General features: G+C 39.9%; 1 protein-coding gene across 2 annotated transcripts in view; it reads right to left on the bottom strand.

Annotated features, from left to right (window-relative positions):
* TSHZ2 (teashirt zinc finger homeobox 2) overlaps window positions 1-21,213 on the bottom strand; it is a 222,942-nt gene that overhangs the window by 155,152 nt on the left and 46,577 nt on the right. The gene's annotated exons all lie outside the window — the stretch shown is intronic.

Here is a 21,213-nt window from a genome sequence, read left to right as displayed (position 1 = left end):
ACTTCATGGTGCCATCTTTGAAACTGTTCCATTTTTTTTTCTCCAGTGACCTTTTGTTATATCAGGTTCAGAAAAAAACAGAAACTCTCTAGCCCTGGATTATGTTCCTCCTTTTTCAAATCTAGTTAAAGCCTCTGCACTGGAAATTCAGCCTTCTGGTTGCTCTTGTATGCTAACAGTTGGGGGAGTGTGTAATATGGATTCATGTTATACTGATACAAAGCAGTGTCTATGTCCTGTGATTGCATATTAGCAAATTAGTCTTCTGGGTCCTCACATCATCTTGGTATGTTGCCCATGAATTCCTACAACATACGGTGTTGAACTTCAGCCAAGACACACAACGTTAGGTACGGTTCAGCGCGAGTCCAATGACAACGCAATGTAGTCTGCAGCCTCCTGCACAGCCAGTCCAGGGTCAGTTCACGTGGGGACCCTGAGGGGCAGAGCTAAGAACCCAACTATGCCACAGGTACAGAAGGATCCCCAGGGCTCCCTCCAGGGATCCTATGCCTGTAAGCCCAAATGATGAACCTACTTTGTGTTTAACTTGCCATGAATTAGGGGTGGTATAGAAGCACAGCCCAACATGGGCTGTTACCACCTCGTGATGTAAATTGATCTGAATGCTCCAGCACAAATAAGGAGGTTTATCCCAGGTTTCAGTATGTCTCATGCTGTATTTTTTAAATCTAAAGCTGACAAGGAAGCAATATTCCATCCTCTATACATTTGTAATATCATGTCTGGAGCCAGGCTCTGAAAGAAGCATTATAAATTTGTTTTAACAGGACCCAGGTGACATTCTTGATACCCAGGTCCATGGCTATGGAGAGCCATATCCTGGTGCTAGGATTCAGTTTCCCAATGGAAGTTACGAAATCCAAGTCTGCAAGCTCTGTTTTGGGCATCTAACCACAGAAATTGTTCCTAACAACAAGAATGAGATAGGATCAAGACATTACATGTCAGCATAAATTTCGTCTCCTTCTCCCCCACTCCACTGCACATTCAGATTTCACAAAACTTTGGTAGGAATTTCCATGACTCATTCAACAGCAACCCATCTTTCAGAAGGACTGCTTTATTTGCGACACTTACTATAAAAGACTGAAATCTGGGATTTTTTTCTTTGGCTTAAAAGGTGAATTCATCATTTCATGTATAATGCATTCGTATAGGATCGCAGACTACTTACACATACGGGTGCAGCCCCATAGCAGTGTGAAGTGGACATAACCACAAATCTATTCAGTACATAATTGCATTTGCTGCAAACCTTTTTACACATGGAGTTTGAAGTGCAGAGGGACTGCAGTATATTGGTGCATAGAAATACAGGCAGTCTACTTCAATGAATTCCTAACTAGGTAGAATAAGCATGAATTAGAGCTACACAGGCTGTTTGCAAATAAATATAAATATTAAACAACACAGAGATAGACAGCCCTGTGAGCCATTTCGGTAGAAGAGTGATGAGTACCGTACAAGGACTTGTACAGATAGGTAAATGGGTTGAAAATGCCTAGACTTACAAAACTAGTTTAGGTTGAGAAACGGAAACTTGATGCAGAAAGAGCAAGGCATACAGGAACAAATAAGTAAATTTCACAGAAAGAAAGAAAGGGTGAAAGAAAAAGTGAAAGAAAAAAAGAAAATTCCCCTACAGGTTTAGCTGATAATGTCAACAAGCATCATTCTTACTTCTCTCTCAGTATATGTCAAGTCCTCTATTGCTTCTAATCTGTTGTAAGCTATATTCTCCATAGACAGATATAACACCAGAGGAGAACATTAAGACCACCTATTCATATTTTTTTGACATCTGAAGTACAGTCAGACCTCAGTAGGACTTCAGCTTTGGCACAGAGTGAATCTGTGATCTTATCAAATATGCAATCCCACATAAAGCAACTGCTGAGCTGCACAAGAGTCACATAAATATTAAAACGTTCAGAATGGTTAACTCATCAAACACGCTGCCTATCTGGACAGATGGACGGAAGGACTGAGGAATACATCATACAAAATCTTGAATTTAGACGGTGTGAAGGAAGTACTCTAAGAAATTAGACGAGCACGTACAAAAAGCCACAGTCGCCACATATGTGGTCATCCCTGGCTTTTAATCAAGGAAGGTTTAAACCGAATTTCCCTAGAGTGTGATTGCTAAGAAGAACATGATAGAAGGGTATGTGTTAGGGTGCCCATCAGGGAGCCAATATATTTCAGAGCTGGTATAAGCCTGCAGTGATCCTATGGGGAAAAACACAGGCAGAGAGAAGATGTGTTACTTTGTAAACAACAAATGAAGGCTATCCAGAGATCAGGGACTGCAGTATTTTCCATCCTCCTGCTCTTGTGAAGCAGGTGGAGCCATCTTTCACCAAAACTGAGCGATGTTCAGATGAGGCATTGCTAAACTGCTCAGAACACTTGAGGAGACAATGGTTAATGCAAGTTAATGTATTTATTTCATGGTATTTTATCGCTGCTTGTTACTAGAGGAACTTAGCATCTGACATACACATTATCTTCTCAAAAAGAGATGATAATAAACGTTTTCCAGAGAGGAGATGGGGAACCAAGACATCTGCACCTGTGCTTCAGAGGTGCTGAATCTCCCTTGCTCCCCCAGCCCGGGGCAGTGCTCCCAGCAGCTTGGATAGGGCATCTCAAAGGGCTTCCTCCTATACCGATGCCGGAGCTGTTACATATCTTCATCCATAAGTGCCCCCATGGTGTTGAGCACTGCTTGGAGATCTGAGCTTATTTTAAGACTTAAGAGGGAGTAAATGACAAGTGCTTTGTCCCCCAGCCTCTTCCACTGCTGGCGCAGGCACCAGTGCTGTGAAAATATCGTGCCTCCCACATCTGCCTGGCTGTCTCTGCCCATTGCAAACCCTCGTGGAAAGGCCGTGGGCAACGCGTGCCCCAGGGCGCTCGGCTGCAGCTGACTTTGTGCCAGGGAGGCTGCGGAGAAGCGACAGCGGGGAGAAGCCTGGCAGTACCATCTAGTGGGTGCTGCCTCACACAGGCAGCCACTTCCAGGGAAGAAGGGAGAAAAAGAGGACAGAGAGCAGAGAAATAAAACATTCTTTATCACTGTTCTTGACAGGTATTATATTGTACTATAGTGCCATTTGTTTAGTTACTGCTACAGCAAGTGCTGTGCAGAAATCTTATAAGCAGCCATATGGCACCTCTGAATGAAAGCCATTATGCTTTTATGAGTAACCCACACTGTCTCTGCGAGGGGAAAGAACCTCCGTTTTCACCAAATGTCATTTTCCTATTCTGAAAGGAAGAAAATATTTCTGACTTTCACTGAACTCTACAAACTCAAGCTGATTCTCCTCTCCTGACAGTGTTTATGCAGAGGCTGAACCCACTGGAGGTCTCAAGGACCCACCAGGTATTTCACTACTGACATTTTGCTGTTGCGATGCTCATGCTTTTCAGCTGCGCCATATTAAAAAACACTGTTTGGATCTAATATTGTATTCTATAGTTACTAGTTCATTAACGTTTTACAGTTTTCCAGCCCCTACATTTGACAGCGACTGTCCAGCCGTTCTTAGTGTTATTTTTAAAAAAGAGCAGCGGACCTTTGGAAGTGGAAAGTGTGTTCTCTAAACAGGGTAAAAATAACAAGTCATTAAAAATTCCTGGTACCTGAATGAAATATCTGGGCTGCACCTCTTAAATTAACTCTGTGCTTTTGCTGTGTGGAGCAAAAGTTTTTCTGGTGGTTGGAAAAAAAACACTTTCTTCTACATCAATTTCTGTTTCCAACCCTGCCATATTGCATTAAAAGTGGTACATTATGTTCTGGGGATTTGGTTGTTAAATACTGAATAAGGGTCTGCAACTTGCTAGTTGGGAAGTCACAACCAAATAAATATGTGTTAAAAAAAGAGAAATATTTCTGCACTACATATAGAGAACTCAACTTCTCTTAAAACTGCATGTTTGTATGCCTCATTTGCATGTAAAATGATTGTGATTGCAGGCACAGTTGCAGAAAATGCCTATGCAAATCAGGCATGTAAAGATGAACATATTTGTATGTGATAGCCATTAAATTTATCAGTCCCTTGTCCACTTTCAGTATCTGCATATAGATTTTATGTATTTGGCTCTTTTTTTTTTTTTTATAAAAAAAATACATCAACCTCATTTAGTAAAAAATAAAAGAAAAAAGTCCTAAATAAAATAAAGCCTATATGGAGCCGTGTTGTTAAAAGTAATCTAAATAATCTCACTTTACTGCTCCAGATAATTAACACTCTTCAGCAAGAACTTTCCTCTAAATATCAGTCTTCTTTTAGAGAGATTTGCCATTTTACTGCATTCATTATATACACCACACTAAAGTCAAGCCATGTACCAGAAATACTGCAGGGATCACGCAGAATGTAATTGCTCTAATGCTTTGCATATTTATGTTTGAGACCTTTTTATGAAGTGTTACTTTAAAAAAAGAAGGATCAGTTCATCTTTAAAAGGGAGTGATTGATTGCTGCCAGTCAGGCATTCCTTCATTCTTGGCTTCTCTCTTAGTCTCTGTAATAAGTTTTTCACGAACACCAGCCCGCTATTAAAGAACGGTATTCATCATAAGCCAAGCAGAGAGGAGGCAGACTTTGATGGGCACAATACCATATTTCAATCTACAGTGTCCTTTTTGTTAAACTTGATCTGCTGCCTCATTAGCGTTAGAGCAAAAATACACAAAGCCTTTTGTAAATATTAATCAGAAATGTACAAAACCCCTCTCCAGACTAAATTACTTAGTATTGGGCTCTCTCCAGGTGATAATATCTAACTAAAAAAATCTGTTTGCCTAAATTGTGGAAGAAAAATACCTTTTTAGGTACATTTTATGTAGCACTCTTACAAGGATAAGTGTTTTAAGTAAATGCATTTTTTAACTCTTTTTTTTTTTTTTTTTTCTTTTTTTTTTAACATCCACCCTTCACAGAGAGGAAATATACAGCCCTGCTGTATGTTGTAGGCTGCAGCATTCATCTGAGCAGTATGAGGTTTAAATTCCTGATATCCAGGTTTATTTCTGGCACTGCTGATTAATATAAGAGTGCTTTTTCATGTTTTCCTGCTAAGCTGAAACTTTATAGATGTGAGGCTGTGACTTAAGACATAGTGAATTAGCAACACATGCTTTTGGCTAGTAAATATGGCACTACAGAGGAGTTCACCTAATCACAGTCCAGATGGGTTCCAAAGCAGGACTTGGTCTTTTGCGCTTTAGAAGGTCTCTGTCAGGGCAATAAAATTCCTGGATTTTATTGCTGTTGTTGATTCTTGGGGTTTTTTAAATTAACTTACAGTATTTGAGATGTTTTGAGCAAGGTGATTCTGCCTTGATGTTGGTGAAATCCAACAAAATGGATGTTCCTTGCACAAGATTTTCACTAACACAACAGCTTGAGCTTATGAAATCAATCTTTATATAATTACTGGTACAAGGCCAAAGCAGAAACATTGGGAAGCTTAGGTTCAAATCCTGTTCTGTTCAAGCATTCCCTTGAAGTCTGCAATGAACATAAAAAAAAATAAATAAAAAAAAAACAACCATCTGTAAAAACTGGATTAGTCACATAACTTCTAAAATCAAAGCTCAAAGGTCGCTATCTTCAGAGTCTCTTTGTTAGAGTAAACAATACAAATGCCGTTAAAATCACTTTGCAGAAACAATTTCATAGCGATCATTGGGCCCAATTCTGTGAGCATTTCTTTGAGGAAATGTAGCTTCTTTAATGAAGCTATTCTTGCTAGCAAAGTTATTAGTTGTGCAAGTCTTTTCAGAACCAGCCCCGATTACAGATAATTTGTTGGAGCAAAAAGACTTTTGTGCTCTTTTTAGCAAAATCATTTCAGGCAGAACTCCTCTTAAAAGAAAGGACTGAGACAGCATTTGTGTGACATTAACAGCTGGACAATTTGTAAGTGAAATTAGTGCTGGATTGGTATCTGCAGAGTTCCAATAACTACAGCCTATTTGGTTGTAAACTCAAGGAGACCTGACGCTCTTTTTGTTCATGTTTATACAACACCAAGCCCAGCCCACCCCTCAGAAGAACCAGAGCCCCAGCAGTCACAGTCCTAGGAATGTTAAAAACATTAAGACACCCACCACTAATTCTGCAGTGATGACTCCATATCACATCACAGCTTTCCATGTGAATTTGAGAGACTTTGCAAGGATTTGTCTGAAAAGTTTGGGGTAACAGTGCAGTCAAAATAAGCCCACAAACACCTTGACAATAGATATGGAATCAGATTTCTGAATTGTAGTTGTTGGTATTGGCTGACTTGTTTGCAGCAGTTATTTTGTGTACATTTTACCCCCCTGAGATTGCATTTGAATCATCTTAAGTGCTACTCTGATAGGTTAGCAATAAGAGGCACCATTCACAAGCGTGTTAAACTACTGATAATAAACTGTATCCTTCCCCATCCATCCAGCCAGGCAAAGTCCCCAGAACTGGAGAGCTGGAAAAACACGGCAGAGCTATTTATTTTTCTTTTCCTCTGCTGATACTGTTTTCACAACCTGACATAACCTGGCAAAATAATTCTAATTGTATTTTGGATTGATAGCAGCGTTTTTCTCAGGATGCACAATGCTTATGAAGAACAGTTTTGTTTCTCTGTTACAGCACAAGTGTTTTCTGTTGATGGCACGAAATAATGGTTTCTGTAACACACAGAAGTCAATAGTAAAACTATCTGCAACTTTACCTCCTGAAAGAAAACTGATGGCAAATGTGTGGGTCCCATTTTTTGTATCATGTTACCGTGGATTAACCAAGATGATTCATTAGAAAGCAATCAAGAAGGCTGCTGAGGAAGCCAGCAGTTCTACTTGCAGATGACACTTTAGAAGGAGGAGACAGGCTTTAACAGCGCCCCAGAGAAACAACTGTACAAGGAACAAGGAAAGAGCTGGCTCACCTAGAACAACTACTTTCAGTCTTGACCCCTGGTTATAAGTGGAACTGAAATAAATGTTTATTGAGGTACAAAACCAGCCACGTTTCTTCTTTTTAATCACATTTCTATATTTCATGAGTTCATCAAGGTTGGAGTAGGAGCAGGGAGCTGGCATGGGTAGGTTGGTACTCTCCAGAGTGAGACCCCATCGCAGTTCCTAATCTGGGAGCCTGGGAGTCAGCCAGAGATAACAACAATTTGGCTGCTTAGCCAGGGCTTGGATAAGTGCTCAACCCAACCAGAGAGGCTTCCAAACATTCTTTTTCTTGAAATCTTCAGTTTTCTACCTGACAAATAAAACAGGCTACTGCTTTCAGTTCATTCATCTCTTCTAAGCAGAGAGGTCCTCAATTAGAAAGTACTGAGCATTTGTTTTCAGGAACACTTACTCCTCTCTGTAAAAAATACCCTGCATTAGGTCCTTCCTTACAGCCAAATGCTGTGAAATAAATTAAAAGAGCATGCAATCAGTTCAAAATGACTGTAATTAGGCAATCAAATAGCCATAGGAAGCAGAAATCATCAATGTCTATAGCTAGTACATTTTGTCAGTGGATTTATTTGTAAGGTTTTTCCTTTTTTTTAAAATACAACCCTAAGATTACAGACTGAAAATTAAAAAGGAATAATATCGATTCACCAGAATCTTTCTCATGCAGATCTCTGAACAGCATCTGTTAACCCCAGCAATTATGGGAAGGCTTCATGCCTGCCCAATGCCTGTGGGATGAAGGGTGCAGGGTCTGCCAAGCTCCAGCGCAAAACACAGAGCAAGCCTCTCCGCGCATCTACGTAACAGGAGGGGTAGAAGTATTTGTCAAGTTTTAACTTCAAGTCTAGGAAAATCCCAGCGTACAATTAAATAAAACTCATCAAAAACACAACCAAACCATATCCTTCCTGTAATAAAAAGAAGGCAAACAATATGCCCTTATACACGTTTATGCATACCTTTGTAACTGCAGGCTTCCTGCTCAGGAGTTGCCCTGCCAAGAATCATGTATCCTGTGATGAAATTTCTCAATAAATAAAGTGACTTCATTATTGAAAAGCTTAACTGTAGTCGTGTGTGCCGTTTTTAATGCAGTACCAGCCCTAAAGTGCTGATGAGAGAAAACCCAGATGCAGGAGACATTCAAGTTGGAGCCAGGACATTTTAAGGGCTGCAAAGTTTCATTAGCTGAGCTGTGGATCGATCGGTAGATTAAAACACTGTATTTGTTCATGGGGGGATCAGCTCCTCCACTGGTGTAAATCAGCATAGAGGAATGTAAATCTCTGCCTTAGCTGAGGATCAGGCTCATGATTTATCGTGCCTTGTTATTCTCGGCACGTCACAAAACGAGGGGGAGACTTGGGACATTCACAGGTAGATCACCATCATTTCACCTCTGGGACTGAAGTTGTTTGTGGGGACTCTGGGATAAGGCTTGGACAGATTCCAGGTTCATTATTGTAGCCTGATTTGTGGTTAAAACATGTTAAGCCTAAACATTAAGCAAATACATCAGAGGAGGATTTACAGCTGTCCAAGGACACAGTAAACTGTAACACAAGCTCCTAGGCTGTATTAAATTTGTATCCCTGGTTTCTTTTGCTACGGAATACAACAAGCAAATCAAGTAATTCCTGGGACACATTAAGGATAGGCTTGCTATAAATTCCCTCAAACTGAATTGTCTGTGCCCAGACTGGAGCCATCAACTCCTATTTGAGGCTTTGGTATTCTGATTTTTTTTTTTTTTTTTCTGGAAAATTTCAAACAAAGCATATTCTTTTGACTACCCAGCAACAGAGAGGACAAAGAGATATTTTAAAGTGAGTCCAAAGGGCGTTAAACTACCTCCCACCCATCCTCAGCATTATTACAACTAATAGACTGTTGGTGTGCTGGACCTGTTTTAGAAGATGAATCACTGCTCAGTTTTGGCCCCAGCGGAGTGCTGCAGACACTGAACTGTGTGGGAAGTCAGCTGTCAGGCTGATGCAACAAGTCAGAGTTTACCAATCTGTTCTCAGAAAACCGCAGCTGGCAAAATGCTTCACATTACGTCAAAGTACTGAAAACAAGGCAGGAAGAGAGACATACCTCTGCTTCCATCCCTTTAACTACAACGCTCTGACACCTCCCAGCCCACAGACAGTGCCTTCGGGGGGATTTGCTGGCGATGTTCCGGCGACCCACTTCAGTGGAGGACTGAGCCCACTCCTCAAGGGGATTCAGACATCTGTGAGTGGAGCCCAGGCCCCCCGTGCACAGTGCGAGGAGAGCAGATCTATCAGAAGGGCATCCAAATCAGTTAACACGCACTGCCCCGAGGCAGGCTGGAGTCAAAGGCACTGCAAACAGCTGCCTGGGACTACCCTGCAAAAAGGCTCCAGGCCAGGGCTGGCTCTTCAGTCTTGTCTTCCAGACACCCCACTTCGGGCTGCAGGGTGGCGTCTCTCCCCAGCTAGCACCAGTCTGGAAGCTGCTTTTAAAGATGCAGCTGATGAGCAAAGACATTAATTTTCTGGTAGTAGCCTTGCAGTTAGCACATTCACCCAGGACAGGGGAGACTCAGGCGTATTCACTCCTCTGCCTTGGGGAGTTAAACCCACAGCTGCCGGGGATGCCCCAAGCAACCCTGGTGGTGCTCCTGTGTTTGCAGTGGGCGGCTCTTCTCTAAGAGCTGTGATGCGGCACACGAACAAATTCAAACTGAACAGTCCTGCTGCTGCTCTCTGCTCCCAGAACTTTAAGGCCCCCTTCTTTGAAGTTACTGGACAAAATTTAGGAACACTCCCGGGAGCCAGGTCAGCCCCCATAATTAATCCTCACCAGTAAGCTGTCCCCACCAGATGACAAAGGGATCTTCCTGGTTTAGTTTTCTTTCTCCCTCTCCTGCTGCATCAATTAATCTAAATATGTTCTCCCTCACCGCATGGCTTCAGCTGACAGAAAGTGTGTTTTCCCAGCTCTCCAAGAGGCTGAAATCCTCCTAGAAAGCAGATGACACAGATTGAGATACTGGCACTTTGGTATCCCAGACCTTGGGAGGGGACGAAACTGTGATGATGCTCACTGTTTCTTCTGGGTGCCATGTTTTACAAGAAAGTGGCCATTCCTGCTGGGCTTTGCCAGGAGCCTTGGAAGGCTGGTTAGATGCAGACTCACAGGGCCAGTTTGAGAAGCCACCATGTGATTATGAAGGTAGTAGGGACAGAAATATTCAACCCTCTCAAGCAAAACATTCACTAAATGTATTGAAATTTAAAAATAAATAAAATAAAATAAAAATCAGCCTCCTAAGACATTAAAGATCATAAACTGAGAAACCAAAGGAGTGTAGGCACTCCCCAGGATAATGCAGTATCTTGGCAGCATCTCACTGGTCTCAACTTTACATTTAAGTATCAAAATACCACTCAAATCCTACTTTAAGTACCTAAATCCTGTGCTGGATTTAATCTTGAAGGCTTCATTTTTTATTTCAGACGTGATCCTGAATTGTAAGCAAAGACATCTATAACATGCTGGAATACCAGGCACAGAGATAGAGCTCTGGCACTAGAAAAAGGGGGAGGTTTTGGTGTACGGCAATGTGCTGGAGGGAAGCACACAGCACAGATACTCAGGGCAGAAGCAGTATAATTCTTATCTCTGATCCAGAACAGTATGTTTATTCCCTGTGAAACTTTAAGCAAGTTGCTCAATCTCAGCTTCAATTCCCCATCTGTAAAATGGGTGTCACCCTCCATTTCTTTTTAGTCTTCTCAGACCATACAGCCTTTACAGTAGGGAGTGCCTGCTTTGTTGCCTACGTATGCAGTGCCTACTACAATAGGTCTTTGATTTAACATAGATCAAAGTCACCATAACACCAGTAAACGTAAGAAAACAAAATACACTCCTTACACACTTCCACCCTGAAGGGTCTCCAGCAGAAAGGGGAGGAAGAATGCACCTTGCCCTCCCTCTTGCTTTCTTTTGCTGGTTAATATCCAGGTGATTTCCAGCAGAGAGCCATTGTCATGTCATGGAAAGCAAAGATGCAAAGCTCTGTAGGTCTGTTCTACCCCAGGAAGCCTGGAGAAGCCACAGGGGACTGGATTTTTGCTTTTTGAAAAGATGTTGATACCCGTTTTCCTGACAGTCTTAATGCAGATGTTCAAGATGGGATGTCAGCATGGATGCTTGCAAAACTGGAGTGAGAATGGCAACAAGATGAATGGATCCAGCCAGATGAATGTGGCAAGACTCTACAGTGAATCCACTTGTTTCGGTTTTTGGTGCTCTCACATAAAAGCCAACTGCAGTAAAACCCCTCGAATTAAGTAAAGTTTCCTGATAGGGAAACACGTCTGGTTGTAGGGAGCATGGGCTGGAAAGGATGAGACCAACTTCTGCACTGCCAGTGAGGGGACACAATGAACGAGCTGAAGGCAGATGTACTGTACTCCTCTCTAACCTTAAATAAGGCCTAGAATAAAACCAAGTTTTTCATTTGCTTTCAAGAGCTCTGCATCAGGCTCCTGGGTATCTAGCACATAATGAAGAGAATAATAGAGGGAAAAAAATTTATGGATTTCAGTGGAGATGGAAGACTGCTAAGTGTGTGAAAACTAGAGTCTTTGTAACCAAGTGAAAATTATTTTTTCCCAGCATTCTGTGTTATACACAGTGCAGGCTTTGGTGAATCGATTCTCAATCCACTAAATGAAATATTAGCAATATCCAAAATAGAAGGTAGCTCAAATAGAAATTAGCAGTAACACTAGCCTCCACATCCAAATCCCACCACCCACCACAAAGATTTGCCTCCCTTCTTACATCCTCACCATGGATACATTCACGTTATTCTTTCTAGCCTCCCCTAGCCCATCTGACAGTGATTTCCAGGAGGAATTGCCACCCAAACGGAGCCAACTGTAGGCCTTGACAAGCTCTGATGTGTTATATTGCACTCATTTAAACATCCTGAGACCAACCACCTGCATGCAGAATTACTGCATTTAGGCTTCTCTAACCCTGAAATCACCAAGTATTTTATTTCCAGTAAAGGCTGGATCAGCTCCTAAACCCATGACACTTCTGCCCGTTGAGCGGTTTTGACTCAAGTGAGGAATCTGCTCTTGATCAGGTATGGTGACAATCTGTAAACTCTTTGTGAAAGAGCCTGTATCTTGTGTATTTATGCTGTGCACAATGAGGTCTTAATCATGACTGAATGCTCTTATATCATAAATAATAACTATGATAGGGAAGAAATTGTAGCACAGTGATGGTAGAGAGGAATCTGCTCTTGACACTTTTAGCAAAGGTGTAGTATAGAAATAATAACATGGTAATATAAAAGCAGCCAATGAAGTAGAAGACCTACCTCCTAGCAGTGAATGTTATTCACTTTTTTCTGTAATCCCAACACAAATCTCTTGGGCTATGGCTTTGTTTTTTACAGCTGTACCTGGGGGACAAGCAGGCTGGTGACATAAACAGGTTCAGGCTCTAACATCCTGGGAGCTTGTCAACAATTAGTAAGAGCTAAGTAAAAAAAAATATAAAACACAACTACTCTGTGCTTATCATCAGTGGCTTTATGTGAGAAACTGGCATGATTGACAAGAAATAATATTTCCTTATTAATTTTGTCATGCAAGTTTGCAGCTACATTTTGAGATATTTTTTTGCCTTTGAATAGTCTCCTTCCTGAATGTGGTGTCAGCTCTAATTCTCTGAATAACTGCCATGAAACCAACACGCATATATCAGATGTATTACTGTTTGGAGATCAAGCTCCGTAGTGCTTTTAGAGCATACAATATCAGCCAGTTAGATGGAATAATTTCTCCTTCAAATTGCTAACCAAATTAAAAAAAAAAAAAACAAACAAACAAACAAAAAAAAAACAAACAAAATACAAATTTTTGCCCTTGATTACTCTTGCCCTGTTCCAAAAATGTCAGCTGAGGGCATAGTTTCTCATAAAATACTTAATTTCATTCTCTTGCTTGGGGTCTCTTAGTCACTTTTTAATATAAATGTAAAATTGTGTTAACGTGACATACTCAACTGTAAGTAAGCTTGCAATCTGAAGAATTGACTAAAACACCTTTTGTACCTAAATTTTAATTTCAATTGATACTTAAAGCTTTATTAGGTTTCTGATTTTGGATGAGTGAACTGTAAGTCAAGGAGGAGTCACACAGCAGTTCTCCCACACTAGTGGTCTGAAAGCACATGTAGAATATGGAAGGGAGAGACTGATGTTTGAAAATAAAATATGTCATTTCAATTGAAATTTAATTTGAGTCCATCAGCAACAGTCTTAGTGAATAGCAACTGTATTTGTTACAATGTCAGGAATGGAGTCCAACACAGCCTGAAAATGAGATTCCAGTCTATTCTGAAAGCAAAGGAAAAAAGGAAAAGAAAAGAAAAAAAAAAAAAAAGCAAAACATGAAATAACAACAAAACCACATCGGACCAGATTTTGTAGCATGGTCATTGTTACAAGCAATAAGACTAGCACTCAGATGTCTAACCACATGGCTGTTCTCCTAATTAGCTGGGATCACAAAATTGTGTCTGAAAAAGCAGAAATCATATTTTAAAAATAGGTCTCAAAGGCCAGATTTTCAGAGCTTCAGCTTCCAATACAACACCTACAGAAAAGGCAAATTTTCAAAAGAAAGTCCCAGACTCCTTCTGTGCCCAGGAGATGGGAGCCCAGTAGAACACATTTGAAAATCTACCCACTTCATTTGGTTTCCTAAATACTGGTTAACCTGCCCCAAATCTCCTCGCTCCTTAGATTCCTACAAGGCAAATGCTGTATGGATAGTTGTTTTTTAGAACATCCGCCCCCTAAAATTTAAGAAATAAACATGCTGCTTCATGAGAGGCAGGGGCTGGGATAGGGCGTGGAAGATTTGTTTTTCTTTGTTACGATTTGTATTTTTTGTGCTTTATCTTTGCCATCCATAAAACAGGAACAATGCATTGTCTGAAACGCTTTAAAAATGCAGTCCAGATGAAAGCTTAAATGTGTGTACATTTATACGTACACACACACAATCTGTATGTGTACGTATACGTATCTATAACCAAAGTTAACTTGCCAAAATCTCAACACAGAAGCACATGTGTAACATCTCAGCTGAAGCCAGTGGAGCCGGAATTCAGCCTTTGGGCCGTTATTTTAAACTGCAAAACTCATTTCATGCAGGAAAACAAAAATAAACAAACAAACAAAACCCCTTCTCATCATGGAACTTTTAAAAAACTATTTCCCTCGAGCAAAATGGCTGTTTCCCCTCCCACATAAACTGGCAGCCAAGTAAGGAACAGTGCTGAAGACTTCCCATGCCTGCAGAATCAGATACAAAATTTGCAGGAAGGCTGGCACTTATTTTCTCACAACAGTTTGTTCTTCACATATTTCACAACTTTTAAGTTCCTTAATGTAAATTGGAATCATACATTTTCCCTCCATGTGTTTTATTGACTCTGATCTCCACATTAATGTCATGTAAGAAATGGGGTGCTAAAGACGGCAAACTGGTTGCAGTTCTGTCCAGGTAGTCATCCCCTTACTCCCTAAACACCCCGATGGTGTCACGGGTCATCCTATCTCCTGTGATCCTGCCTGGATTAACAGGGGCAGCTCCTGTGAAAACCTAGAGATGGTTCAGCAGGCAGGGGAAGGTTTGGATTAGAGGAGATGGTGACAGCTGCAGGCTTGTTCTGTAGCTTTGGGCAGCTTCTGCTCCCACTCCTGTTTAGGTGCTGATGTCTGACTCCAGCCAGTGCCTAAATACCTCTGGGAGCCTGCAGATCCGTCCCTGCAGAAGGGCTGCCTCTGCCCCAGCAGGACTCCTGTCTGCCTAAGTGTGTTATGGACTGGGGAAAATTCGGAAACTAGATTTACAGATGACCAGAAATCGACCATTCTTTGAACAGAGCTGTGCAACTCGCTTGGCCTTCTGTCCTTCTCTCCACTCCATGCTCCCAAATGCTCTACAAGCACAACTTCATAGTGTTTATTCCTAACAGTTTACTAATGAAGACACCAAATCAGAATAGGGTGGAAATATCCTTATTTCATCATAAAGAAAGCACATCCATCTCATCAAGAGGTCATGTGGAAAAGTAGACTAGAATTAGATGCCCTTGGATTACTTGAGAGATACTTTTTCATGTGAACAAAAGACTGGGAGATTGGGAAGTTTGGCCTGGATGAGGTGCTGAAAGGCAGGGAAAGCTGGGAGTTAGAAGCTCTGCATGCTGGACCCTTAACTCCAGGGTCTCCTTATAAATGTGGCAGTTTGGGGCTGATTGGTTCTAGGGAGGTAGCTGGGAGTGAAGCTTTTTGGACTTAGAAAGAATTAAAAGAATATCTGAAATGATTTCCCTAATCAAATTTCTGTTCCCTTCATGTTCAAATACTGTTTAAAGTAATTTAATTTCCCATCATGCTAACAATTTCTGTCCAATATTTTCCCCACTAACTAACATCAGGTGCATGTATCTTTTTTCCATCACATATTATGAATTTTCCTTTGCAAATTTCATTACTTAGTCTGGGGATCGGGGTCTGTTTTTTTTTTGTTGTTGTTGTTTGTTTTGTTTTGTTTTTTAATAAAAAAAAAAGGTTGTCTGTGGTTCAGTTTTATCAAGAACAATATTGATTGTGACACACTTGCATATTCCAAAAAGGACTGTAAGCCCACATAACACTTTAACTGCCAAAAATGCTTTTTCAATTTTTTTTTTTTCCTTAAACAAACTCACTTGGACCAAAACATCACATTTTATTTTTCTCTCCCTCCTGTGTAAGTTTTTGCTTGGAGTTACATTTCTCTGTGTCTAAGCAATGGATATGAATCAAGATTCGAAATTTGGACTCTGTTCCTAAAACAAGAACTGCAGTGTTTTTGTTGGTGCTAACAAAGCACATGCATCTATGCTTCACTCCAGAACCTTTCTCAGACTTCAGATTCCTTTGATCCAAACAATTCTTGAACAAATCTGGCCAATCACCTGTGTGCATAATAAACACACATCATATCTGCATGGACCATCCATCTCTGCCGGCCTGTTTGGGTTCGATACACATGGGGCACCTATCTCACTACCATCCACTGTAGTTAAATTTCACAATCAGCAGTATAGATAACCTTAAAATAAAATTAAAATCTAGTATTCGTCAGCATATTTGTGAAAACATTATGTATTTTACTGAATACAAATTATGGCACACATTTCAGCCAGGCTAAAATTTTATTGTGTATAATGAACATTTGTAATTTACTGGACTAATCAGAAAGCCAGATCAGCAATTGCCTTTTTCAATGACTGTGCTATTTGTAGCACAATGGGATCCCAGAACAATATAAAAGTTTGCCACTAATAATGATTTATCTACTACCTGATTACAAGATAAAGGTGTTCTCATTTACAGTTAGTAGCTGGAGACACAAATATCCTGGAATACTTTAAGGAGCACAACTAATTTGGTACTTTAATATTATCCTGCTTTAAAGCACATGAGGGCACATTGGACTATCAAACATATCCTTGAGTGGTACTGAAAGGTATCACGCAGAAGAGGAATGGTCCTGAACTTTAGTAGGATTTAGGAAAAGAATGCTAAAATGGATCCTACTGTGCAAATTTTCATGCTGCTTATATTCTTATTAAGAATTAAATCTCTGTCCCCTGTTTTCATGCCACAGTAAGGAATGGAAATCTCCTGCTTGGTGTCCTTGAAGGCAGTTTGTTCCTGTAAACACCAGCAATGAACAACAGATAGTCACATTTTTTTTTTTAATCATTAAATTATGGTTGGAAATTATAGAAATACAAACCATGTTATGCAAAATGTGCCTGATTTTGGTCTCAGTTAAACTCTGGGCTGCTTTGCCGAAATATTTTCCAGACTTCTCAGATATTTTGCTTTATTCTGAAACCAGTAAGAATAAAATCAGCTCAGGCCCAATTTGAAGCCAATCTTAAGTCTGCAAATTAAAAACACAAAACATACAGTTGCACGGTTCTGCACAAAACTGGGTGGATCTTACCCATTTAGCCTGAAATTCACTTTGACTTTTCATTTATTTTTAATCAAGCTAAACCAAGCCCACAGAAACTAATACTGAAGAAAAATGTTGCATTCACTTCTGCAAAGAAAAACTGCCAAATTTCACGTAGTGTTAATCATTCCCTGGGCTTACTAGATTCATAAAAACACTTGTAAATTTTTGTGTGATTATTTTAAATATATTTCCATTGTGTGTATATATATATATATAAAATGAGAAAAGTGCATCACAGATTAACCAACAAAAACAAATAACAACAAAGAAAGAAGTTGTAGTTCACAGATATTAAAAAAAAAAAAAAAAAAAAAAAAAAAAACACCTCAGGAGATGTAAATAATAATAATAATAATAATAATAATAATAATAATAATAAAAACCATAAAAACCATAAAAACCCACAAACATCAACAAAAAGCCCCCAACTTTGAAACATCATTTTAGAAACTGTATTTGTAGCAGAAAAAATGTCAAAAGCCTCTGAAACAATCTGAAATTAAGGCTGTTGACTAAAAACATCCTATTCTTTAAACAAATGTTCTCCTTTTATAGGTAGAAGAGATCATACACAATAGAGAAATAAGCAATCAAATCAATGACAGTTTGTCACCTTTGTTAAAGTTTCTGCCTGTCTCCAATCATGATGACCTTATATACTCCTACAATTACCAAAGGAAATGCCCCTATAAAGTAATACAGAGAACAGAGAAAAATTCACAAGGCTTTTTCTCTTCCGTCAATTACCTTAATTGACTCTACCTGTCTACAAATGTTGCCCGATACAGTCATCTAACCCTTACATTATTACAAATGTGTTCAGGTACTTTTAAGGAGTGTAGCAGGACTGCATTTATGTTAGCCATTATGTTCAAATCCCAGATATTAATCTTAAAATTCAGTGAGAATCTCTTTCTTTGGATTCCAGCAGGCTTTGAAACAGACCTAGAACAAACCACAAATGCTCTGTCAGTTTTCTTTCTTAGCTTAAAATTCACAGGTCCCTTTGGATCCCAGGACTTTTTACAAGTTTCTTATAGAAGCTAAAAGGTTTTTAAAGTATAAGATAGGAAGTGAGGTTTGATTTCACAGCTATGTGAGATACAAAACTTACTAGAGCTACAATCTATAGATGAAATGAAAAATAAACTCGTTTTCCTATGATAGAAAGAACTGCTTAGTTTCATCATATCTTAATATTTTATTCCCCAAGTTACTGGAAACTGTCAGGCAGATGGATGAATGCTTATGAAATGCAGACCTTAGGACAGAGTGTATTATACTACAGATTGGCTTCTGTGAGAATAACCCTGTAAGTGACTGATGCCATCAGTGGCAACAGCCTCCCACACATCCCAAGTTAAAGGATTTTCTGTAAGCTGAGACCTTCTCTCAATGCTCTTGTTGATGTCCCATTTCTGAATCATCATCTGCATCGTTTCTATAGAGTAACACTGTTCGATAGTTAGGGCACTGCAGTCTAGTTCTGCAGGCGACCCCAAACTGTCTAGAGATGTTGCCCAAGACAGTCATTAACCCCTCCAAGCAGTGGGCAAGTCAGCCTGGGCACATACCCTGCTCATACCCTGCTTTTACAGTTCCTGTTCTTTCCTGTGATTTTTTGATCATCTTCTTTTTGTAGCTACCAATGACAAGGACAGAATTTTGATGAGGAGAAAAAGCTCTTTCAAAGTTTATTTGTAATTTCAACACCAAAGAAAAATCAAAAGAATTATGCACTATTGCTTAAAATGTGAAATTAGCAGTAAATGGAGATCTCTTAAAGTTCCTAAAGTTGAGAAGACATTCTTTGTGCCATGGAGTAGATACTCAATGCAATCAGCACGTTCTACACAGGTAATTACTTTTACTACTAATGGTGCCTCCCACTCAGTGAGGAAGATAAGATGTTCCAACACTACTTAATCACAATGCTTCATTATTGCTCCACCACCTACCGGGTAAAACAATTCACATGCTCTATTCAGTGACTCTCACAAATGAGAAAAATTTATGAATATGTGAGCAAAACAGCACATAGTCTACAGCAGAAGCACCACCCTGAATAATTGTAAAAGACCATAGAAAGTTTGGAACATCTGCAGTTCTTTTTGTTCCTTTCCCCAAATACACAAGGAAAATAATGAAATTTGCAAAAACAGAGAAAGCCATCCCTATGGTGATTTGATACCCTGAAAGTGTTTTGGATTCTTTTGCTGAAGCTTCTGAAATTTCCCTGAGACAAAACACAGTGTAAAAATAGATGCATTCGTTGCAGTTTCATGTTTTATTTTTGGTATTATTTTTCATTGCTTTGTGCTAACAGCATGCTACAAATTGTTTTACTACTCAATGTATCAAGAACTGACACAGAAAACAAGAAGTAGGGAATAAAAACTCTCTCTTTGTGGGTTTACAGAATCTTCCACACAGGTTCAAATGGAGAGCAGATAGTGAGTTAGCTGACCAACGTAGTGTACAGTGTCCTACACACAGCACAAGGGACAGACTTTCAGGAGCTCTCACCATAATGAAGCCAATGCAAATCACTTTGGAAATTACTTCAAAAAGACACGGACTGTCTTATTTTCCATGTATGTAGAAGAGCAGTATGTACTTATGCCCTTGTGCATTAAAATGAAATTTGTGCCCAGTGTCTAAACACTGCCCCTATCCCAGAGACGGTCTATAAGAATGGAAGCCCTTAACTTTTGTGGCACAACAGGCCAGCAAACAAGTTCAAGCAATTAACTCATTGCTCATGGTGATGGCTTCGTTACAGCAAGGAGTGAGCTGGAAGGAGTCTCTAATGGCAGAAACTATATCTACTCCCTATGTTCATATTTTCCTAATCCTATGGCAATACCAAGAAATCCAGGTAGTTCCCAGGCGGATCACAACAAAAGTTGTGTCGAAGAGGAAGGTGTGGCAAGAAAGAAATTTCCCGAAGCACTACACGAGAATCTACTTGAGGGATGGCAGTTCACATTCAGCAATGAGAGTCCAATCTTTTTATAGCAAATTTTACTACTTTTTAACTGTTGTCACTCTGTCCTTTATACTTACATGCACCTGTGTGTATTCTTATGTATAAGCTAGGTTGCTGGCTGCTTTTTGCCAAAGCCTTTGACTCCAACCAGCAGCAGTGAAGAGCCACCTGGCTGATATTCTTCCTCTTGCTGGGAGAGACTCAAAGGCTGGTGAGATAGTGGGCAGAGAAATGTCTTACAGATACCAGAGGGAGCAAGAGAGGATGCTAGCTGAAAGCCATGACTTGAGAAATCCTGAGGTTATTTTTGGCTGGAGAAATGAGCTAGCAAAGGAGGAACAACAGTAGGAAATACAGATAATGTACTGCTAACAGCTCAAGCGCTGAATACTTCACTGATGGTGGGAGAGAAGTGTTTACAGCTTTCCATTTCTGTCCTCATTTACCTCATAAACGATCACTTCTAACTGAGTGTTTGGGGGGGCAGATATAAACCATTCTGGTAATACCTGGTCTTGTTGAAATCTGAAAGGCTGCATGGGAAGGCTAGCAAAACACACAGATGCTTATTCATTCCTGAAGAATACTAAATAAATAAAAGAAAAGGTTTCTTTTTCACAGTAGTAAATTGCCCATTGGAAAATCCTGTCACATTGACATTGTAGGGTACCAATAAACCAGTGGGCACAGTTAGACATCCTATCTAACACGGCCAATGTGACTACATAAGCATTTTGCCTTTTGGTTTCTTTAAAGTACTGTCTTACTCTTGTGTGGTTGGAAGAGTAACTAAAAACCAGTACCAATTGTGTGTGTGTGAAATCTTAACGTGCTTAAACCAGTGCCATGATTTTTGGCAGCCTGACTTGGAGAATTCAAATGCTTGGATCAACAGCAGTGCAAGCAACGCTCACAGCTTTGCATCCACGAACAGTACAACAAACATTTCTTGCAGCTCTCTGTGTGGCCACGTTGCAGAGAAGACATGTATAAACATTTTTATTGACTCAGCCAGGAAGAACGATCTAGCTTCTAACTGTTACACTAGCAGCGAAGCAGGCTTACCAGTCTGCTCTAAAAATACTGATTTATGTTCACCATCTAAATGTTTTATTTTTGACTATTAGTAG

The sequence above is a fragment of the Aythya fuligula genome, chromosome 16 (assembly GCF_009819795.1).
Source record: "Aythya fuligula isolate bAytFul2 chromosome 16, bAytFul2.pri, whole genome shotgun sequence".
Taxonomy (NCBI): Eukaryota; Metazoa; Chordata; class Aves; order Anseriformes; family Anatidae; genus Aythya; species Aythya fuligula.
Note: the sequence above shows the minus strand (reverse complement) of the source record. Positions and strands in the feature narration are given on the sequence as shown.